This window comes from Microtus oregoni, unplaced genomic scaffold (assembly GCF_018167655.1).
Source record: "Microtus oregoni isolate MIOR12 unplaced genomic scaffold, Mior012 000026F_ref0000081, whole genome shotgun sequence".
Taxonomy (NCBI): Eukaryota; Metazoa; Chordata; class Mammalia; order Rodentia; family Cricetidae; genus Microtus; species Microtus oregoni.
The window spans coordinates 12330229-12355973 of record NW_024543085.1 but is presented as its reverse complement, the minus strand read 5'-3'; positions in this window follow the sequence as shown (position 1 = coordinate 12355973).

Here is a 25745-nt window from a genome sequence, read left to right as displayed (position 1 = left end):
ACATGCATGCATTCTCTGTATTTTCCTTCTGGACACAGGATAACACTCTGAATACTGCCTCACTCCAGGCCTCCCTTCCAAGGTGAGTTGTGGGATCCAAAGATAAATAAAATACAAAATGAAAACCTATGAAGCTTAGTGGTGAATTAATATCTAAATTTGGGAAATAGGCTGTTTCCTCTGGGACTGTATCCTCAGAGTTTTTTGACACAAATTTGAGGCAATAGAAAATAAATGAAGCCTAATAGAACTCAATTTACAAATTAGGTTAATTCAAGAACCAAAGGAGACAACAACTGTGAAAAAAAAGATAGAGCCAATAGGTTCAGAGTTTTCCATGAAGCCCCAAAGTTTATGCTAAAACAACTCTGAAATGCTAAGCAGTGTTAGTCTTTGAAAAGCATGCAAAGAAGGGAGGATAGAAGAAAAGGAATGGAAAATGTTTGAACACAAAAGTGTTATTCATACAGCAATGAAGCTACTTAAATTCCTTTTGTAGCATAAGATTTACAATATCCCAGCAAATACAATCATTCACCTCCCTGCTGTGAGTCTGCTTGTGTGGGTGCATTAAATGCCATCTCCTGGCTCTGGATGCAGAAACAGACCAAGAGAGATAAACACACAGTATTTTCTTACTGTTCTAAGAATATACTGATATTAAAGCGCCTTTCAAACATACACAGTTTAGACTCCCAAGTCTAGAATCTAGTTCGACCTGAAAAACTGGATCATTCCCATAATATAATTTTTTCTCAAATTCTAAACTTGATTTACCATCTCATGAATGCTTTTCAATCACTTACTCATAGGATTCCAATATAATTTTTCATGAGAAAATGTAGTGGAAAAAGAAGAAAAACTCGTAAAAAGCCATAGTAGGAGACACTGTTTCTGTCTCTGAGTGCTTAAGGACTCATGAATCATGACCCAAAAAAACTCAGTAAGGAAAAGGCTAAATCAGAATTGCAGAATTGTTCTTCATTGTTAACAAAGACTAAAGATAAGTCATGAATGCTGGAATATTTATTAAAGCAAAAGCAAAATGAATTAGGGTTTTGCAATCTGAAAGAAACTTCTTAACAAGTCAAGCAACACAAAACAAAACAAAAACAGGAAACCCACAAATCAAAAACAAACGAAGGAGCAAAAGGCAGGAAGGGAGCTCACACACAGGAACACAAACACCCGAGACTATGTGAAGAGAAGTGAAATCTGACTAATTGCTAGCAAAAATGCACATTCAAATCTTACTTCGCACTCATCACATTCACAAAAATTAGAAAGTTGTGTAACATCAACAATCTTGCAAAATGTGGAAATAAATTATTGCTGTCATTGTAGAGACTAACAAGGCATGCAGTGAAAATTTGAGCATGATAGCCAATAATTTGGAGGTCACTCTTTAGAGCAGGCCATTAGAGAATCCTCCACCCACTTGTTTAAGGGGACATAAGAAGAATACAGTGAGTGTGTATTTATAAACTATCCCTTGCTTTGGTAACAAAGAAATGTAAACAGTAAATACAAGAAGATTTTTTTCTTTTTTATTTATTTTTATTATTTAATTAAAATTTCCACCTCCTCCCCTTTTCCCATTTCCCTCCCGCTCCCTCCCGCTCCCTCCATCTCCCTTCCCCTCCCTCTCCAGTCCAAAGAGCAGTCAGGGTTCCCTGCCCTGTGGGAAGTCCAAGGTCCTCCCCGCTCCATCCAGTACTAGAAAGGTGAGCATCCAAACAGACTAGGCTCCCACAAAGTCATTACATGCAGTTGGATCAAAACCCAGTGCCATTAGAAAAGCAGGAATTAAAACAGAAAAGAAGGGATAAGAACTAACATCCACAAATTGTTTCTGCACTTGTGCATGGTAACTCTCCACAAATAGAGCATAGAAAAGAGTCGGGGTTGTCAATGGAAACAAATATTTGGCTTTAAAGAATCCCAGAACTTCAATATTTCTATTAACCGTTTTTCTGTGGTTGTGATAAAACACCTAGCAAGAAGCTGGTTAAGAGAATAAGGCTTACTTTAACTTCCAGGTCTCTAAGGATAAAGTTTCTCATGGCGGGGAGGACACAGCAGCAGCAGCCTGAGGCCTGCATCATCTTGGCATCCAGGAGCGAGGTGGTAGAATTGCATCTGAACACTAGGAGAAAACAGAAAGTAGGGACACTAGCTTCTGCAACCTCAAATACAGAGACACCAGCTGGACATCAAGTATGCACCTAGGAGGAACATTTCTCATATTCAAACCATGACAGTTCTGTAGAGTGTAAGTTTATGGTCATGATTAATTTTAGGATATATAATAATTATCTTGTTGATTAACATTTTTTATTATTACAGCAGAGTGCACAAATTGTCTCCAGTTACATTGGAGGAACCACAGGATAGGGAATTTATGGGTCCCGCTTTCCTCAGTGCTTCAAGAAAACAAAGCCCCAAGTGACCTGTGTCAGCACCAGAGTTGGAAAGAAGCTTTCATGTCAGGTTTCTGGCAAAAATTTCTAATTCTGACAATGTTTAGCTAAATAAAGAAACCTATTAAATATTCACCATGAACTCCAAAGACACATGACGTCATCAAAAAGACTTGTCATGAGTGCAAGGGATACAGCTCATTAGATAAAGTGATTGCCTTGTAAGCATGAGGACATGAGTTCAATTCCCAGAACCAGCATTAAAAAGCTGGCTGTGGTTACCATGTGCTTGTAATACCAGCTCTGGGGAGCCTAAGAAAGGCAAATACATGAGTCTTTCTAGCCAACCAGTATAGCCTATTTGATTAGTCCCAGACCAGTATGAAATTCTACCTCAACCAAAGGTAAATACTGCATAAAGAATGGCATTCAAGACTGACTTATGAGCTCTATATAAGTGCACACATGTGCACATATTCACACTTACTCACACATACAAATACCCAAAGAGAACGGATCACAAAATACACAACGGAAACCAATTTAATAGTTTATTAAGAGAAAGATATGCGCATGCAGGCCTGAGAAAACTGGTGCAGGGAGAGCAAGTGGAGAGGGCACGTCCAGATTTTAAAGGCTGCCTAGCACATGCGCACAAGGGCTTACGTGGTTCATCTGTAGGTGACCGGGCTCACGGATGCACACAAGGGCTTATGTAGTTGCGTCATGAGTAGGTGATGTGACTATGCTACACGTAGACCCTAGGTGCCTATGCAGTTTGCCTGAGCACTTGTCAGCGCATGTATGGCCCTCGAACCCGGAAGAGCCAGCCACAGCACCGTGTGGCAAGAACCATAACACACATACTCACACATACAAATACCCATGGTGCGTTTATATCATAATCCGATTTTAGTTTTAATAACTAATATTTTAAACTAAACTTTCTTAAAATCACACTAAATGAGACATGTTTATATTATAAATACATGTTGCACAGGAGAAGACTGAAATGAAATGAAGAAAACTGAATAGAAATGGCATTAAGAGACCCCTGACAGAGAAAGCATTTAAATAATCTGTAGGCATAGAGACTGTTTGTTTCCCGGCTGCCCAGACCTGAAATAATCACACAAACACACACACACACACACACACACACACACACACACACAACTGTATTAATTAAAACACTGTTCATCTTATTAGCTCAGGCTTCCTATTAGCTAACTCTTACATCTTAAATTAACCCATTTCTATTATTCCATGAGGCTCATGGCTTATCAGTAAGCCTCCTGGTTGGGTGTCTTTCTCCTTCAACAACTGCATGGCGTCTCTCTGACTCTGCCTTATTTTTCCTCTTCTATCTCTGCTTGAAATTCTGACCTCACTCTATTCTGCCCTGTCATAGGCCAAAAGCAGATTCTCTATTAACCAACAGTAATAAAACATATTCACAGCACATAGAAGGGAATCCCACCTCAATGATCTGTGTAATCCTGAAGCACATTCAATAGTGATGGCAATGTAAAGAAGTGGCTGAGAAGCAGTCAACTATAGAGAAGTCAGTTATATTTATGAATATACTCTATAACTCATACATAAAAAATTTCAAGAAGCCATTGTCTTGAGAAAGAAGTCTGAAGAAATTTTAAGATAACATTCTTCTAATGTTAGGAACAGTTTATATCCATTTGGAAATTTGAAAGAACAGTAAAATTTAGTAAGAAATTTCCCTTGAATATTGGAACTTAAGGTAAATTAAATTAAAATTTTAATTATAAGAGGAAGAGACAGAAGATGTCATTATACATTCTGAATAGTATTCAAGATATTTTATGGGTTGGTGTCTTTGCTTCCTTGTATATTCTAATTTCATGAAAAATGTAAAATTTTACCTTATTTAATGAAACCATTTCATTAACTCTATTTCCTGGTGTTAGTCGACTTACCCAAGAGCATATGGGGTTCCCAACTAGCAAAAAGGAGAGAGAATAAACATAAAGAGAAGCTATTGACTGTGATAAGACCGCAGAAAATCCGAAGGGAAAATGGAGAGACTGAAACTGCATTAAAATGATAGATACTTCAAAGTTATAGAAAGCAGGGTCCTGGGTCAAGTCAAAAAAGACCCCCAATTAATCTCTGCCTCGCACCCCAGTTTATGAGTAGTCGAGTTTACGGTATTTACCACTCAGTGACTGATCCTGATCTCATGCTTTGGTACATCATATCTGTACCCCTGCGGCCTCGGTCCCATGTGTTTGCCTGTAACTGATATGAACCTCCAGCTCATCCTCCGCAAGTGCCCCATGGCATGAGATCACTCCCTGACAGTGGATTAATCAACAGCAAGTCATTCTTCCTACCCAGAGTCGTTCTAAAACTCTCTTTGTGATGGGTGAATAATTTAGATCATCAAATAAATTTATAACTTCCACAAGTTCCTCCATGTTTGGAATACATTTAAGACCTTGATTCCACATAAATTCAGAGTATAGCCTGCTCTTTTAGCAAAGCAATGACTCCAAGATCTGCAGCCTTTGGAATCAGCTTATATCAAATATTCAAGCTCTCTTTGACACCATACAGATAAGGAATTGTATAATTTTTATATCATCACATTTATATATCAATACATAATACATACAAATATTTTGAATATTTAATCAATCCAAAGCTTGCATTTCACTAATTTGCCATTATAATTTGCTTTGTTTTGTTGTCCTTATGGAAAACCCTGGTCATTAGGAACTTCTTTTGCCCTAACTAATTTTTCTGTAGTACAGAAGGAAGAAGTATACTAGGGTTGGTTAAATTGCACACTATGAAGCACTGAGCATCCATTGACTCTGCAGCCAGACAACAGAACTATGTATGTAACACACTGGAAACCTAACTGGCTTAAGTAACCATGCTAATCAGTTTGTGTGCGTCTCAGTTTCCTTTTCTTCCCAATAGAAGACATAAACCCTAGAAGGAGGAAGACATTTGAAAACAAGCCTTGGTCAAGTTTGTGATATTTTGCCACTCGACCAAATGCCTGTCCTGAGACAAATGGATCATGGTAGAGGTGGAAACAATGGTAGAACCAAATTTTATTTTGATTCCTGATAATTGGAGAATAGGTCATTCACTAAATTAGTTTTTAGGGAATTAGCTTTAAGAAAATTGGTCATTTGGCAAATTGGCTTTCAGGAAAAGAGCTATCTGCTAATTGGCTCTTTGTGAATTATTTTATGTAAATTAGTCTGTTTCCTTTCTAACGCAATGTTTGAAATTATTGGACATTTGTTCTCACTCCGGAGATTATCAGTGGCCTCAGGAAGGTTGATAAGTTTTTCAAAATATTTTGTGTCAATAGTGGTAGTACTCAGGGGTTATCAGAAATAGACCAGCTTTCTTCCATTCAAACTTTTAAGGCAGGTTTCTCTCTCCTATTTCTCAAAGTTTGGCCTACTGGAAAAGTATACCTAGGAACTCCTTAACCCTGAATAATTGCATGAAAGAATATGCGGTGGAATTCACTCTACAAGGCAAAATATTTTAAGGTCTGTAGCACAAATTTATCTCTGTGCTTTAGCTCCCTTCAGGACTCCTAACATCAAATGCATCCATCCATCAAGATACTGTGTATGGCAACCATAAAGATGGTCAGAGTAATTTCTTTCGTAGAAAGTGCTCATCTCTACCCATGTCCACCACTCTGTCTCACTCCCAAAATGTTTCCAATGTAATATCCTTAATTAACTAATCAAGATCTGATAGCAAAAATGTTGGCAGACTGATTGAGAAGGAAAACCATTCTCTTGGGAAGAAAAATGTTTAGTCTTTAGTGTGTTTTCATTTTCCACATGGATTTTTTTGTTCTATTTATTGTGCAAATATTCTGTGAACTCTTGTAACGTGCTCCTTAGTACATGGCTCCCACTTTGTCCCCCACAGGTGGAGATCAAGTTGCTTACTTGCAGCTGTCTCTGTGCCCGCTGACACAGAACACACTCCTACTGCCCAAAGAGAAACTTGACGTTCACAGAAAGAAAAGAGTGTTGAGAGAGACAGATGTTTTCATTAAGATGCATGATTCTTATTTGTCACTAGGATCTTTGTAATAACTGTATATAAATGGTACACTTACACTTTTAAAAAATGATGTCCTTTCAAAGTAATGAATGCTGCCAAACTGGTTCTGCCACATTATTTGAATGGGTATATATGATCTCTTAATGGAGACCCCTCAGATTTATCCACCCTGAAAGGGTTGAACTGTGTCATCCCCTCTCCGAAACTAAAGGTGTGGCACTACAGGAAGCTCTCAGGAGAGACAACTCTTCCAAACAGTCACTCATAAAACAAAGATGTCTCAAGTGGGAAATGAAAACTGTATGTCTACCTCCATCTCTTCCTATGGACCTGGAGAGGTCTGCAAGGTTGGAAGGTGCCACCCTGGGTCAGGAGAAAATGGGTCTTTTGTTATTTATAGACAAGCATGTGACAACCCAGAAAAGAGATAAAAGAGTAAAAGAAAGGTGAAACTGTGTCCCATCACATCAGCTCAATGGTCTCACTATAATGCTGCTTTTGTTTTCCTTGAATGAATGATTTTTGCAGCATTGCAGGTTATGCAGACTAAGACTATAGCTGGATCAGATGGAGAATCAAAACACCATGGTGCTCACTTTGACAAAAACAATCAGGCCATGGTGACATTTAGTACAGTAGGGCTACAAAAGGGGAAATTGTCAACAAAAATAATAAATAAATTCCACCTATTCCTCTTAAACAGAGAATTCAGCTTCCTTAGAGAATTAGAAGAGTCCTGATTTTTTCTTTTATATAAAAGAAATATCCAGCTATCAATTCTTAACCAAAATATTATGCAAATTTGTAACTTAGAGAAGTTTCTTCTACATAAAACTACATCTATTGCAATTCAATGATTTCTAGTTAATTTGAACACAACTCTGCTTTTGTTAGTTTATGAACAAGTAAAGAAAATAAAGGTTAAAATTTTGTTCAAAACATAATTATTTTGTATACTGTAAAATAACAAATAAAAAGCTTTTTAATGAATTCATCACGTTTGGAGGAATGTTAAGTGTTATTTTTCAATTATATGATTATAATAAAAAATCAAGTTTTTATGCAGTTACTTCATTACTATAAATGAGACTGGAGTTACCATTGGCTTTGGTTACATTCTCTTCAAAAAACAGTCTTCTAATGCATTATAAATTACTGTAAAATCTGCTATAATTAATACAGGAGGATGCAAATTTATATGTATTCATACTTGAGCAAATTAAAGCATATTTTATATAAATTATACTTTCTGTTATTGTTTTTGAAAGAGAAGAAAAAACAGCTAAAAAAGCCTTGTTACACTGGGCTTTTAACAGTACCTGCTACGCAAACTTGCACAGATTTTTTTTTTTTTAATGAAATGAAAACAAAATAGGCATTTTCTGGTCTAATGAGCTATTTCCATCAAAATAAATTCCCCAAATGGAAGTATTAGATGGCTCATGCTAAGCATAACAAAAATGCTTTATGTATTTTCAAAAATGTTGTGATATCCCAGGAATATAAAACTTTGAAAGCCATACATAGGGCTGCAGCAATGTTTCAATAACTGTATTCTTCACTTCTAATCAGAGAAGCACCCAGGAGCCCTGAAAATAAGCAACATGAATACAGGCTTGAGGGGAAAGAGAAGTTCAGCAATAGTTGAGTCTCCTACTGCTCAAAATAACAGGCACGCACAGTGGGCTAACTTTTATTATCTGTTGTATAATGTCTCAAGTTTAGTTATTTCAGTGAGATTGAAAGTTTTTCAGCTGCCTTTTGTTTAGGTATTCCCAAAATAGCCTTTCGAATTTGTGGGATATCAGTAAAAGGTTCTGAAAGAGGTCGCTGAATAAATAGATAGCTATTGTTTTCCTTAACTACCCAGCTCTCACTAATTCCTAAATGATACACCATATATTCAAACACTTAGTAACATCCCAGGTATGGTTGAAAACTAGGACCAGTTAGACCCCAGGCAAGCACTTCTGGTAGAGAGCATTACTGGAGAATCCCAAGATACCCTGACATACTCAACATGCTTTTTGTTTTGTTCTTAATCCTAATGTGTTTTGTTTTTATCCCAATGTGATTAGACAGGAAGTTTTGTTCTAAGCATTTAGTGAGGGATAAAGTTTCTAGGAATAGCTCACTTGCCCACCATTTCTGAAGCTGTGTGGTCTATTTTCAGTTATTCAAAAGGAAGAAGAAAAATCAAAAGGGTACAACCATTATGCACACATTCCATTTAATTGGTTTTCAAAATCGTAATTATTAACAGAAGATGTTTATCTTATTCTTGCATCAGTCATAGAGGCTAGTTAAGATATGTAAGTGAGCCTGTGTTTGAGCTGGTTTCCTTTGAATGCAGTAGCTAATGTCCCGTCTGAAGGGTAACTTGTGCTCAACTCTATTCTTTCTAATTCTGTTGCACTCCTGGGCATCTAAGTACCTGACTTTTGAGAACTCATCAGCTTTACCTCCATGTTGTGAGAACTCATAGACAAGGTGGCTCTCTACTCTTCCTTTCGTGTTCTTAGCACTGAGAGCCAGACCCTGAATGAAAGTGGAAGGCCCTGTAAGTGTGGAATGAAGAGGAACTTGAGGCAACATTCTCTCCAGGAAGGCACAAAGTCCATGCATTGCCAACTGTTCAGTCACATTACAGCAAACGCCAAACCTGTGGGCCTGGGCTTACAGGCTCACACTGACCAGATGACACAGCAGGTGACCGCAGAAGGGACGCCAGTTTACTCACAAAGGAGCAAACTTTTTACTTGTTTTTCCTCTCAATCTCAGAGCATCGGAAAATATTACGCAAACTGTACTGTGCAAATAAATACTGTGCAGCATAGCATCATTGTGCAGCCTGAGTGTGGCGCTCGGCATGATAAGGTATAACTAAAGAAACAGGAAGGAAGGAAAGAAGGAGAAAAGAAAGGAAGGAGGGAGCAAAGAGGGAAGGATGGGAGAAGGAAAGAAAAGAAAAGTTGACTAATCAACAGTTGACTAATAAATTATGGTCAGAGCCAGATTATCGCAATAGGTACTAATGGCATGCAAGGTTCTCACTTAGGGAGTCCTTCCTTTCGAGCTTGCTTGAAGAAATTACTGAATCAATTCTGTCCATCCTATCCCCTCCACACACACCCTCCACATGCACCCTCCACAACCCTCCCACACCTTACACACAAACACACACACACACACACACACTCCATACACATCCTCCACACACACCCTTCTCAATACCCTCCATACACACACCACACACGCACCTTCCACACACGCAGGCACACACACACTCTCTCAGACACAGACACACACCCTCCCCACACACAGAGACACACTTCCACCACACACACAGAGACAGACTCCCTCAACACACACACACACCATTCCCACACACCCTACACACACACATACCCTCTACACATATCCTTCAGACACACACCTCACACACACACACAGACACACACACACACACACACCCTCCACACACACTGTAAAGACAGAGAATAGTTACTTCCTTAGTGGTCACTGTCTAAGAATCTCTTTTTCTCTAGCTTGCTCCTCTAGGTCCTCTGAGGGCTGGCTAGGATGTCTCAGATGTCACAGTCAATTAAGTATAGATTGGTTTTCTATTAACTTTCTCTCATAAGTCAGTAATTTCAGTGTTTTGTTTAAGGTGTGAAAATTTGAGCTTTTAACCTATTAAAAGAGTCTCATCCTGATCGACATCTATAAGAGCAAAGTAAAATAAACCTACTTTGTTGATGTTTGTTTCTGCCTTCTCTGAGAAAACATGTGTTCCAGGCTGTTTCTAAATTCATCCATGAGTCCTCGTCACCAGCTCAGGTATAACTCATCTTAATATGGTGGGAGATGCTGAAGGATGAACAGAAAATCACTCAAGTCAATTTCTGAACATAAGATGGGAATCCTTACTTTATTTCACAAATTTATGTTTACTTTTAAATAAAATCTTATTAAACATGAGAAAATAACAAATAATATACCTGGCATTTTTTGTATCAGAAATACCCTGCTGCCTTAGCATGATGCTTCCTAGTCTTTCCCATTTTCCTTTCATCTCTAAACAAAAAGCTAGTGAATCTATTTAAATTTGTGCATATTTTAAGCTGTGGCTAATATTTAATACAGAGTTGAACATAGAAGCAATTAGCAAAACCTTTTGATGCCCTTTACACAATGTAAGAATAGTAACTAATTCCTAAGGGTAGTGGGCTTCCTACTGTTATTGTTCCTTTATACCCACCTTTGGTAAGAATTCATTCATTTCACTTTAATAACAGGACAGGATCAAGATTAATTCAGAATTCTAACCATGTTGTCCACTGCATGTGTAAATGACACCTCCTATCTTAGATCTAACTTTCTCATCCATCACCTTCCTCATGGCTTCCTCTATAGAAATGCTTCCTCTTCAGAAATGACCATTGGCTCTGACCTCCTGCTTCTCCACTTGGTATCTTTACATGCTCCCCTCACTTTGTGTTTCCTGGAGCAGTCCTGCTTGGTTTTCTCCAGCATCCCATGGTCTTTCTTTGCATTTTTCAAAGACATTTCGAACTCTAGAATCCTTCATTCTAAATCAGTACAATGGTACGAGTGGTTATTTCCCAGTGACATTAAGACTGAAAGACTAGAAAATGTTTTAATAAACATTTGATTGGGTAGTTTTAGAATTGATAATGACAAAAACTGTCCCCCACAAAGAAGTGATGGTTATAATAAAAAAAATTAATTTTCAGCCTGCCCCATGGTTTCATCAAATGCACAAACTCCATTTCAAGAAGCGAGTTACTTGATTCACAGTCTTACGCATTGGGAACTGTGGTTTAAACAGATTTATTCCAGGGCTGTGATTAAAGCCAGGCTTTAAATTTAAGCCTTTGTCCTGATATTAGCTCTGTCATTTACAAGCTAAGTAACCTGGGGCAAACGACTCATCTGTCTTCTATGTAGGTAAAGAGCTAGCCCCTGACTTGAACTCAGGCATCTGAGCCAATGTTTACACAGGAATTGCCCAAATGAAGTTGTCCTTACTGAGATGTGCTTTTCATTTGTTTGACTGATGTAAGCAAAGACTCTCCAAAGAGATGTGAAAACATGTTTAAAATACTATAAACTGACAAGGTCATTATCAAATGTGTAACTAAACAAGCAGTGGATGGAGTTATTAATCTAGGCCAATAGATTCTATGATGCAAATCATATTCATAAAAACAGTGATAGAATGTAAAAGACGAAAATTTGCTTGAAAAATGAAATCAAGTATTTTATTCTAGAAGCATTCTTCAGACAATAAACTACTAGTTTATAGCCAGTATACTCTCAGAAAAAAATTCCTTTGCAATATACATTTGCCAGAGAGACTGCAACTTCAGAATATTAATTTTTAAAATGAATATTATAAGGGTTCTAAAAGTAAATAATGAAGCGGATAGAAGCAGTCTAAGTACCTGCAATAAACATTACCCAAACACCTGCAGCACAGATTGGGCAAGTATTTTATATACTGCACAGGCTGTAAATGCTCTGCTCCATTGTGTAAACTCGTTTCTAGGTTCTCCTTATAAATCAGAGCGCTGATTCAATATATCATAACACTGTCCTGTAAAATCTTTCCAAGTCATGCTTTGTTGACCTTTCCATCATAGGTGTTTATCAAACACTCACAAAACCTACATTGTATAATAAATATTTATGAACTGTTGTTGTCAAAATTTAACTAGCTGCAGTCAAAACATTTTAGTGGTACCAGAATGTTTCCACACAGTCTAGTGTGAGGCCACAAAAACATTGAATACAACCTTTCACAAGCACGTGTATTTCACCCCACTCTTATAAAATATTTTTTTGGCAATTAGGAAACTTCCACAGTCGTTCCAGTGAGGCAGCTGCTATACAAGGAAAGCATTGACAATGTCTTTGTGTTGGGGGGACTATAGAATTGTGAATAAAGTGATATGCTAGAGCAAGCCTTGACCCCAATGTCATCTAAATGAATTCTCTTCAAATATGTTTAGTTGTATCTTCAGAGTCGAGATCAGGAGTTTCACAGGGAAATTTCCAGGAAAGGAAAACTGTCCATCACTCTGGGTCGTTATTACTAATATAGAAAGTATAGTTTCCTCTTAGTCTAGATAAATCAGTGTATTCCACTCTCCTCCCAACGACAACAACAACAACAACAAAAAAAAAACATATGCCACTCAGCAACACAATAGCGATAGATCTAAGAAAACTCTACTGCTCAGTCTCTAGAGAGTACCTTAGCAAATAGTCCAAGTTTCTGTTCTCTGGAACATGATCTCACTAGCAATCTCCTCCTATAAGGGGCATCTTGATTCTAAGGAAACTGCCTCAATTCTGAGGAAACTAATTATATGTCTCTCTCTCTCTCTCTCTCTCTCTCTCTCTCTCTCTCTCTCTTTGTGTGTGTGTGTGTGTGTGTGTGTGTGTGTGTGTGTGTGCGTGCGCGCGTGTGTGTGTGTATACAGACCACTCAAATGCTTTTAAATGATTAAAAGTAGACACTGATATGTCTGGATTAGTTCATCGTGTTTAAGTCTGAAGTTCCAAACACCATAACATTGGCTCTAGTGAGGCTATGATGACAGGTGAAACAATGGCAAAAACATGTATGAAGAGGTGATAGCTCAGGGAGGGGCAGGAAGCCTCAGCACTAGTGAACATTTTACTATAGCTTTTATCTATCTATCTATCTATCTATCTATCTATCTATCTATCATCTATCTACTATCTATCTATATCTATCTATCTACCTAGCATCTATCTATCTACCTATCATCTATCTACTATCTATCTATCATCTATCTATCTATCTATCTATCATCTATCTACTATCTATCTATATCTATCTATCTACCTATCATCTATCTATCTACCTATCATCTATCTACTATCTATCTATATCTATCTATCTATCTATCTATCTATCTATCTATCTATCTATCTATCTATCTATTTGTCTGTCTGTCTGTCTGTCTTAAAGAAGCCCTTTTAAGAACCAGAAGACTGCAGCTATCTCATCCAACAGCAGCAGCAGTGACTGAAGGACCATTTACGAGTCTTAAACATCCTACTGCTTCTTCAGAACCAAACAGGACACAAGTACCCTGGCACTCACCAGTTTTAGTCTCAATACAATTCTCTTTCTTTCCCTTTTAAAATGGAAGTGAGATATCTACATAAATGATGCATTACAAACAGTGCCCTTGTTCCCCAAACTTTCTTCATTTCTAGGTAAAATGTTACTACATATTCGAAAATTTTTTCCAAGTGAGAAAATAACAATGCTGACTTAGTCGACTAACTTTTTTTTTCTTTTTAAAAATAAAAGAGAGAAATAAACATATAAGAGACCTCACTCTCAAATGCTTCCATAGCATACTCACTGTCAAACCTGTAGGAAAATTCCTAGCCGCAGAATATACAAAAGGTTTCATTGTATTTTTCCTGACATAAAAAAATAATAAACAACACTCTGAACTCTTGATATCTATCACTATGACCAATTTCTGGACAGTTGAATAACTATTTATCAGTTAATTTTACTACAATAAAATGTTTTAGAATAAAAAAATAAATAGAAATGTAATTTGTTCAGCCATGCTAAATTTCTCTTTTTTGTCATACAAATTGGTTGGATACAGTTTGGACAAATCAAGGAAAATAATAGCAGGTTTTGGTGGATCTGGTATTTTGCAATAGATGGGTAGTAATAAAAGAAGGGAGGAAGGGAAGAAAAGAAAGGAAGGAAAACAGATCAGTTTGAAAGATTGTTACTCCATGCATACAATTCAAGCACCTTTAAGAAATTTTCCTCAGCCAGGCAGTAGTGTTGCATGCCTTTAATCCCAGCATTTGGGAGGCAGAGGCAGGCAGATCTCTGTGGACATAATGCTACAGCTTACTTGCTGACAGGGACCTTGAAATGCCATAGAGTTGTGGCAGTAAACATGGCTACAGCCAGTACCTCAGCCATGAGGCTGGAAAGCTAAGGAATGGGCTGGATCCAGCCGTCAAAGCAATGGCTTTAGTCCTACTGATATTTCTTGGTAAATTGAAGACTCATGTGGTCAAAAAAAAGACATATACAGTAAAAGAAAGATTTAAAAAAAAAAGAAAACTTTTAAATGATTTACAGTGTGTTAAAAATATGTGCAGGCTAAAAGTTGAAGTTCTTAAAGTAAAAAACCAAAAAAAGGAAGAGAGTTGTTGGTTGCGGTAATACACACTTTTAATCCCAACACTTGCGAGGCAGAGGGAGATTGACCTCTGTGATTTCTAGGTGTGGTAGCACACGCCTTTAATCCCAATGCCTGGGAGGCAGAGACAGGGGATCTCTGAGAGTTCAAGGACAGCCTAGTCTACAGAGTTATTCCAGGTCAAAGATACAGAGAACCTGTCTCAAAAAGCAAAAAATAAAAGTAAAAATAAACAAAATAGAGGTTAAAATAAAGCTCACAAGGATGGAAAATACACAAAGAATTTTGATACTGTATGCTATTATGCTCCCTTTGAATTATTTGAATGCTGAGGAAGGAGCAACAGCTGCTAAAAGATATTTGTTTATAAATGCTGCTGAACTAATCCAACATAGATATTTTGAAAATGCCTTGACTTTGAAATTTGGATCTAAGGACATGATGCTTTGGAAAGGAGTTTCTTATTTTGTTTTCACAGAGGGTGAAAGCCTGTGGATTGCTTCTATTCCAATATGGTATGATGGACCAGGCCCTCCTGAAGGGTTGCTCTGAACACTTTCAGAAAATTGCTTCTCTCAACTGCCAACTGAGATGAAACTAGCACACAGGTTATACCATGAAAGAACTAATTAATGATGCCCCCTTTCAGCAGGAAGCAGTTCGGAGAGAAAAAACTGCGCCCATGTTCCCAAATATTGTTTATAAATGTTCTTTTACATTTAAAGGAGGATATGATATAGGTATGTATAATTTGCATTAGTATAGATTTTGCTTTAGTGATTTAAATTTAAGGTCAATTTTGTTATATGTATATTTATTTCTGATATTGATTAGGGTATTGTGATTGTGTAGTTCACTTAAAAATGTAATCTATATAGGTTGTTAATAGATAATCATAATAGTCAAGTTTGTAGTCATGTTAGTTAAGATTTTCTAGATGTACATAGATATATTTTAGATAGGCATTCTTCATATTTTTCAAAGATTATAGAATATGGCATTTTAAATGTTTTAAACACTTAGGGTTTTTCATGACAATGAGACACATCTGCTCCTGGCAGCAACAATCTACTTCAAGAAGAAGATGGGCATCGAAGAGGCACCTTAGGAGTTTGATAGTCATTTGGGCAAGAAACTTCTCTAGCCTGGACTATTGCATAAACTGGACACAGAGAACCCACAGAGAGAGTACTACTGGACTTGCCTAAAGGTGAAATGATCTCTCGGGGTTCCTGATTCATGAAGGAGTCTGCAAGACATTCTGCAGGACACAACAGATAGTGACTGAACTAACTTTGAATTTTCCTGCTTCATGGAAATGTCTGCTGGATACCATGGGCCTGAAGGCTGAAGATGGATGCCCCAACAGTACAGAGGAACTTTGGGTGACTGTCCAGGCAGCAAAATGTCTCTGTCATTTCTAGAGTTTTGAAATTTGCTTATTTCTTATTTGCCTAGGTAATATTGTATCTTTCTGGAGTCTTGGATGGAGTTGAAGAATAGTTAGTTATAGTTTTCCTTAGTTATGATAAAAAATAAAGTAGATGTAAATATTGTAACTGTCATTCTTGCTTTATAACTGTTTTGTTATATGTAATTTTGCTATGTTAAAGTTAAAGCCTTTCCTTTTTGTTTAAACAAAAAAAGGGAAAATGATGGAGGAAAGTCATTGGTTAAGTAATAAAGAAACTGCTTGGCCTCATAGGTTAAAACATAGGTGGGAAGAGTAAACAGAACAGAATGCTAGGAGGAAGAGGAAATGAGCTCAGAGGCCATACTCCCCTCTCCCAGGCAGACGCCATGAAGCAAGCTGCCAGGTCAGACATGCTGAATCTTTCCCGGAGACTGATGCTACACAGAATATTAGAGATGTGTTGATCGGGATATGAGGATTAGCCTGTAAGGGCTACAGTTAATGGGCCAAGCAGTGTTTAAATGAATACAGTTTGTGTGTTGTTATTTCGGGGCATAAGCTAGCCAGGCGACCAGGAGCTGGGGCTGCAGGAACGCAACCCGCTCCTATTACAACACCATCAATAAAATGTAATTTCCATAAGACCAGTTATAAGATAGCTACTCTGTTCTATGATAAGCATTGTATATAACTTACGTTAGTTGATTTTTATAAGTCATAGAATACTTTATCCATTTGACATTAATACTTTTTTCTTGTGTGTGCCTATGGACAAATAAAACTGAACCAGCAGAATAATACTTATGCAAAATTTTGTATTGATTCATTGAGGAAATATTTGCCAAGTAGCTATTTCATATCAGGTGTTATTCATTTCATTTGGGATCCACCTATGAATAAAATAAATTCTCTTATTTTCTAGAGTTACAGTGCTTATTAGCAGAAATAGAAACAAACACACTAGGCTATTAAAATTCTATAGTCCAGTTACAGGAAAAAATAAATAAAAAAGAGAGAAAAGAAAGGAAGGAAGGAAGGAAGAGAGAGAGAGAGAAGAGAAAGTAAAAAGAAAAAAACAACTATATTATTTTGTTAGGAACTAAAATAAGGCAGACTAAGGGAGGTTGAGAGTGAGGGGTTTGTTTGACTTATGACTTCTTACTGTCTGACAAACTGGATTGAATGAAGAGACATTTAATTAAGATGCCATGGAGAAGGTGATGGGGTTGGCATAAGTCTGTGTGAAGACAGAAGGTTCCAGGAAAAGACAACATATACAAGTCTTCAACTCATAGTCTGTGAGGTGGTTTGGAACCAAGAAAGCAGGCATGGAAGCCAATATAGATTGAGGAAGAAAAAGTAAATTCCATATGATCTGAAATTATTTATTGTTGTTCAAATAGTGTGTGGTCTCCTATCAATGTAAGTTGATCATGTCAAACCAATGGTTTATAGACAATTGGTTATAGACAATTGTTTAGAATTACATCGTCCATGAAGATTGTCTGCATACATGTAGGTATTTTTCACATCCACCATCTAAATCATATTCTATCCAATATTTAAAATTACATAACAATTATACGACCCAGATGTGTGTTGTTTCAAATTGTAATCTCTAACAGAGCCAAAGAATTGCCACAATGAAATACCATGGCTCAAACAATACACACTTTTTATAGTTATGAATGCTGAAAGTCTGAGGTCAGAGTAATTCAATCATGAGGTCCCTCCTGTCAAACCATCTTCCCCATTTAACTTCCAAATGCCTCTTTTCCTAATACCATCACAGAGGTAATAAGGATGTCAACAAAGGAATTTGAGGAGTTATACAGTTCCGACCACAGGAACCTATTTCTGAAATTGAGACTTAGTTGATTTGAGTGCTATGTATAATTCTGAAAACAAATAGAAATGATAAAGGTAGAAATAAATAAAATTAATGAGAAATAAAAGATTCTATTTTAAAGCAGTTATATAAAATTATAAATGTTATTTATTGGAGCATCAAAACTCAAATCAATAACCATTAAAAAGACAGTTCTAAATTCTTGGTCTATTAAATTTTAAAATCAATAATAACTTTCTTTTGATTACATCTTCATTGAATATAATGTCTTTTGAACATTATATTCAGGAAAATTCTATACTACAAGTTTTAAGACTGTTATTTCTAACTTCCAAATAAACTAGTGTGGCTCACATAGCCAATGCCAAGTTGCAGCTCCATGAAATAGTGACTTTAGTAATTACGTATTTCTCTGATTTAAATAAAGTCAAGTCAGGATGGTATCACTTAAAATTGTAAAGTGATTCCATTTGGGTTCCAAGCGTAATAAGGATATTTGTTGTTCACTCTATATATTTTATAAGCACTTGTTGATTGACTAGCAAGGATAAAATAAAAGCCATGAAACTAAACTGAAACAATACTGCTTCTGTTCACTAACCTGAGCCATTATATATTGGAAGAAGTATTAGCAAAGGATTGTGGATCGCATTCCTGGTGCAAACAAAATAATTCAAGAGAGTTAAGAAGTTGCAGGTAGTATTTTTATTCTGGTCAGTCTCATCAATAGGTAGCTGGCAATAGTACTACTTCTATTTACGTATTGGTACCACACTGGCATGGATTTGCATAATGTATTGAGGCTCTATGCTCTAGAGGGTTGCATTGTAACATATTGGTGCTTAATGAACTCTGAAAAAATTGATTTTCCACAGAGTAAATTAAGGAATGCATTATAGCTGTTAAAGCAATCTTAAGGGAGACCCGAAGCTTCCACTGCAGCACCATGCTTAGTAAGTAATAAATTACATGTTATACTTATTTGCCTTAATTCATGCTAATTTTGTCCAATTAATGTATCACAGTAATTCAGAAGCCTGTCACAGGAGAGCTAATTATTTATTGGATTTTTGTGTTCAGCTCCCTAGGAGTCTAGCAGCAAACAAACTTGAAACCGTCTTTCTCTTAGGTCCACAGTGACATTCTTATGTCTTACTGTGGGGAAGTAAGATTTTTGTTTCTGTTTCAAGCTTAAAATGAATTATGAAGTACCTTAGATTCTTGCTTGATTGGTAAAAGAGTTTGACAGACTGCTATTCCATCAGGATCAGAACCAACTGTCTTTGCTATCAAATATTTCACCTTCTAAATGTCTGTTCAGCACTCTTAAGGAGAGACACAGTAAACTATTTGTACACGTTAAAAATTTTAGCTTATTGTGATTTTTCAAGCTATACCTCCACAGTGAGTTGGGAAAGCAAAGCATGTGTCTCAATAATTTACACCAGACATTGCTATTCTTTTCTTTTAATTCTCTGCATAATTCAGATAATTCCAGAAATTCTCTAGATAACTTTATTCTCTTCTTAATTCTGCTAAATCTTGGTTCAGCCCTTAAAAAGCCTCACACTGTTCCAAAGTATAAATTGAAAAAAATAAAATTGTACCTAACTCCCAGTTAATAATTGATGTTAGTGTAACAAAAGTAGATTTCAGTTTTCTATGGTACACTGTAATCTCACAAGCACCTAAATCTCATTATTCATGAGATTAATTTATGCAATTCATCCCCATAAATAATGTGGCCATTGCTAAATAGTTTGCACGTTTTGCTACCATGTGGACATCATGGTTAGCAGGGCTGTGACTCATCATTTGTGAAATGTTTGCTGCTTTCTTCTGGAATCCTGAGACCTGGGCCTTTTGCCAAGGTATTGGCTAAAGGTAAGAAACATTTGATCTCCTGGCTTGCTCCCCACTGCGAGTATCACGAGGGCACTTGTCTGTTGCTTCTTATATTTCCTGCTGGTCATATCTCTTTAAATCCATAATGCAGTGATGTTTACCAGGAAAGGCTATCATAGTGTTTCAGCTTAACACTGGGTGAAGTATACTTCTCTTTGTATTTCCACACTTGAAAGGGAAAGATAGTATTAGTATTCAGGCATCTGTACTAGTCTGACCTTAGGGTATACGTCCTAAGCTGTAGCCACTAAGAGCACCTCCTGTGCATATTCACTATGCTTCCTTTTAAAAGGGCCCTGCCCACCTCCCATCTTTCTCTCTCTCTCTCTCTCTCTCTCTCTCTCTCTCTCTCTCTCTCTCCCCTCTCCTCTCCTCTTCCCTTCTTTTCAGGTACTCCTGTCCCCAGAGGCCAGTCTCCCCTCTTCCCTCCCTCCTTTTCCCATTCACTCTCCCCCAACAAAAACCCCTCCACCTGAGTTCTGTCACAGGACATCTTTCTCACATGTGCTGCTTTTTAAAAATAACAACAGGTAGATTTTCACAACCCTGTTTACTTTGATGGTGAAAAATACCGTGTTTTTATCCAGCTATTGTTTACCATAACCAACTGAGTATCTTCTAATCAGCAAACATCAAGTTATATACAGTTTTATACCTCAATATAATATTTCTTAAAAAGAAAAATATACCATCACCATCATTCTAGCCTAGTCCTTTTGACCGTTTATATTCCTTACTCAAAAGCAGAAACAAATGGTCTCATCTTTTCTCTTAATATACAATACATTTGGGGCCATGTTTTCTCCCCTTTTTAAACTATGCCTGAGAAGATTAAAATGATTATGCCACTTTGTTCTTTTATTTCCTTATAAGACAGTAAATTGATAAGTAATATGGCTTTTTAGAGCTGTGAGTTCACAACCATAGGTTCAGACTTTGTTAACTTTGAAAAGCTAAAATAAGTGGAAAGCAAAACAAATTAGCTGGTTTCCTACTAAATTGAAGCTCTCTGGGATTCAATTTAATAACAGAAATAGGAAGATGACTGTTACTATTTTCATTATCTGTTACAATATGTCCACTCTCTGACCTACATGTCTCTGCTGCCCATAAGACCTCTTTTGTAAACAATCTAAACTCTTCACTTACATTTCTTCATCATCATTCTTATGGGACCATGATAATGAACTCTTGAGTTCTTATCAAATGCTAACTGAAATAACTGAAGTTTGCTTCACCTACTCTGTGCATTTTAGGTTAGATTTCTTTTATTTCTGGAATCTGAAAATTTTTAGGTCATTAGTGTGATGACATCAGACCAGAGTGTATCTATTTTGTTCATTCTAGAAATACTACAACCCAGCAAACAGGACTGTGTTGACTGAGGTTTCTGCCCCACATAGTCCCACAGCCATTCAGTCCCAAAGAAACACATTAATCATAAACTGGTTGGCCGGTTAGCTCAGGCTTCTTATTAAGTTTTATAACTTATAATAGCCCATAGATCCTGTCTGTGTTAGCCACGTGGTTTGGTACTTTTTCAGTGAGGCATTCTCATCTTGGTTACTCTGAGTCTGGGTGATGGCTGCAGACTGAATCTTTCCTCTTCCCAGAAATCTCCTGTTCTCATTTCCCTGCCTCTACTTCCTGCCTGGTTGCCCTGCTTATACTTCCTGCCTGGCTATTGGCCAGTCAACATTTTATTAAACAAGTACAAGAAACAAATATTTACAGGGTAAAACCATTGTCCCACAGCACTCCCCCGCCCCAGTTTTTTTTTTCAAAACAACAACTCTGAATCTAATCTTGCATGCATAGCTTTCTTCCATTATCCATTATCCATACAACTTGTAACTAACACTCTAAACAAAGAATAACATCTATAATCCATTTTTTTGGGGAATGTGGGTATAGTTTTCCATGCTACTTTCTGCTGATTGGGAGTGCTGCTAATCTTATAGGGGCCTAAAATAAATTTAGAATTATGGTAAAATACTGACTGGAAAATTCTGTGAGGCTTGATCATCTCAGCCAGCAGTCTTGAAACTGTTCTGGATGCAGAACTCAGAGGAAACTCCAACAGAGGTCCTGTGAAACATTGGATCATCTGGGTCACCGCTCCTATTGGAGATTTCTCAGGGGGGTCTTCCTTGATCAAGCCTGATTTTTCTTAGCCCAATCGTTGCTCAGTTTTATTTGAACTTAGTGCTTATTTGTTATCGTCTGATAATTATCACTGTCAAGAATTAGCTAATAATTTTTAAAAGCTTTTCTTAGGTTTGCTGTTTGGAATTTCCTATTTTATTAGATCTCAAAATTGGTAGTAGAAAAAAAATTCTCTCACTTCTAGTTACAGTATTAGGCTGTGGTTTTTTTTTCTTTTTTCAGATTGTCTGCTTTCTGGGGTCTGTTGAGTAGCTTAAGTTTATGTGCCTGTTTTAAGCTTGCTTGCTCTGCTGCAGAGGAAGCTAAAGAAGTAGGCTCACATCCTCCTCACTCTAATGACAAAGGACAAATGACATTTTGACAATAAGCATACCCCATATCTGAGTCCATGAATTTAGAAAGAACGATTCAGGCCATCTAAACTTATTTTATACGTCTATGAACACGTGTTTTCATTTTGTGAAATGTGTTGAGTGTGCCAATATCAAAACCAACTCTAAAATCTAAATCCTTCTTTTTTGAAAAAAAAAAATGCAATTGTCAACATGACATGAATTGGCCCTTTTAACACACACAAAAAAACATGCTGTTGCTTTAATCATTTCCTCCTGGAAAGGAGGAATGATCACTGGATTTGGAGTGTTTAAGTGTTAAGGCTTCCAATATTTTTCTTCTGCCTGCAGACCTTCTATCTCTAGAGTATCATGTTACTCCAGCTATACCCACCTATTGCTTTTAGTATCTCAATCTTAGTTTTTCTAAAAAAAAAAAAAATGTTTCCCATCCCAATTCACACATCCATACAAGATATCACCAAAGCCTTTCTTTCTTGCAGTTATAGATTATGCCTCAGTTTCATTAGCTTTTATTTCTGCCTGGAATTCGCTTCTCCCAGTCATTCAAGGCTCCTCTGCTCATCTTCTTTTCTCTTTCATTTCTTCTATAAGACCTTCCCTAACCATGCATTGAAAAATGTAAGCTATTCATAGCATTCTTTTTTCTGCCTTACTTTTTTCTTCTTAAAACAATCTAACCAAATGAATGTTTTTATTTATCTTGCAGTTTTCTCAAATAATTCCCTTAAGTGAATAACTATGTTTGTTCATGAAATTTTAAGCAAATAAGAAGGGTTTTATTATATGTAACATGCCAGTAATCGCAATGATACCTGACATCCAGGATGCTATAAACATTAGATAGCACAGTATATATAAATGACTTTACATGGTATGACAATCTTGGCACAGAACATACTCCAGTAAATGTTAGGTAACATGCTTCCCTTTCTTAATTTGTAAAGTAGAAATGGTAATTCCAGTTTTTATCAGGTATTACCTGCAGTGACTAATTTGTGGCCTTCTGCAATAAGCTGGAAATGTTCACTGAGCTGAGATGACGGAAGGACTTTGAACATTTGATTAAAAGCAAAAGATCTGGAAATAAGATGATTATGGACATTTGGGTAGGTTCTAAATTGAATTACAACTGTCCTTATAACACTTATGTGGGGTAGGAACTACATGGGACAAGAGGCACCAAGGTGATAGGAAGAGACCAGAATGATATAGCCCCAAGTTAAATAATACCAACAGCCCCAAAAGATGGAAGACACAAAGAACGAACACTCTCTCAGAGTCAGAAGTGCCATATCCTTACTGGGCTTCAGAATTTTAGATTCCAGAGGGACGGACACAGAAATTTTTGTTGTTTTTAGTTTTCAGGTACACGATCACTTTGGAAGACAATCTTTGTTATTACAGCTCTAAGAATTTGATACAGTGTCCAGAAGAAACACTGCGAGGACTGGGGAAGGTGAGGAGTGCTCAGCCCTTAGTGAGCACATAATAAGGAAATAAAGAGCTGTCACTGCTGTGATTGTTACCAACCAAATTCTAACTCAGGCACAAACCTAGAATCACTCAAGGAATCCCATGGATGAGAAGGTGGGAAGAGTAGAAGAGCCAGAGGGGATGGAAGCCACCAGAAGAATAAGGTCCTCTAAATCAACTGAGCAAAACTCATATGAACTCAGAGACTGAAGTAGCCAGCACCGGGCTGACATGTTCCTCTACATTGTATTAGAGCTGTTCTATTGCTGTGAAAAGACAATGGCCACAGCAACACTCATAAAGGGAAACAGTTCACTGGGGCTGTCTTACAGTTTCAGAGGCTTTGTCCATTATCATCATGGTGGTTAACATTGAGGCATTATGGCAGACATGGTGCTGGAGAAGGAGCTGAGAGTTCGACATCTTGATCTGCAGGCACCAAAAGTGAAGGCCACAATAGGCTGATCTTCAACATCTTTGACCTCAAAGCTCATCCTCACAGAGGCATACTTCTTCAAAGATCACACCTCCTCCAACAAGACCACACCTCCCAATAGTGCCATTCTCCATGGGCCAATCACGGAAAGACATGAGTCTAAGGGGCCATTCCTATTTAAACTACCACATATCTTTCAGTTCAATATTTCTAGGGGATTGTTGAGTGAAAGAACAAGTGGGTCTCTGATTCTCGTGAGTAGAAGGAGTGGGAAATTGTAATCAGGATATATAGTCTGAGCAATGAATCTATTTTTAATAAAAGGGAAAAAACAAACATAATTCACTTAGAAAAACACAACTGGAGCCACAATTTTTCAGACTTGGTAGACATCATGAAATAACTCAGGTTCTCATGGCTAATTTGCTCAATCTAAATTTAAACTGATCTGGTTCACTTTTGGTCGCCTACAATAATTTCTGTAGGAGTTTTATTGGCCCTGTTGCCAATTTTAACTGTGTGTGTTGTTCAAGGCCCCAGACTGCATAACAAATGACACTAGAGACTGTGAGGGTGCATTGTCCTTTGATACTCCAAAGCAGGTTCTAATGGCAGTCTTAAAATTCAAAAAGTTCATCAGTCTGGTTTGTTTGTTTGTTTTTAACTGGTGTAAATTCCCAGAATATCTGCTCTTTGGCCTTAGCTTGACCTAATAATATTGTAGAAGTATGGCACTTAAGCCTTCTCTCCTATAGTATATCTGAGTGATAACTTAGATGAGGAATATTTTCCTCTATCAACCTGTATCATGGCAGAATAAATAACTGGCTAAGGTGCTCTCTAGGACACAAACCACCCATGGCTGTGCTCTACACATTTCTGGGAATCCTTCCGATTTTCATGCAGATGGCCATTTTGCCCTGTCTGTTCAGGACAGTGACCGGGCATTTTAGTGAGCACCCAATTAATTTGTTAACAAAAAGAACAAAGTGACTCACAGCATGACAATTGCACCACAGCACTGGAATTGCAGGTGCACACCCAGGGAAAAGTGCTATGCCAGGCATCCTCTTCATCTCGGAGTCAGGAGGCAATGCCCTGGGCTCTCCATCCAATAAAGTCATTTGGGGGAAAGTGGGAAGAAGGAGCGCTGAGTAAATCACTGACCTCCAAATTCTCAGGAGGCCAGGATTACAGTAGGGGAGAAAATCAATCAGGGTGTTTCTCTACTTCTACTTCCTTATTAGAAAAGGACCACACAGAATGAGCATCAGTAACAAAGTACACCTGTGAAAACAAGACTTTGGCAGGAAAGAAAGGTGTGAGCAGGAAGGTGAGAAGGGCGTATTTGGAAGCAGTCCACCTCATTTTCCCTGGAAACAGTTAGTGAGCCCGTAACACAA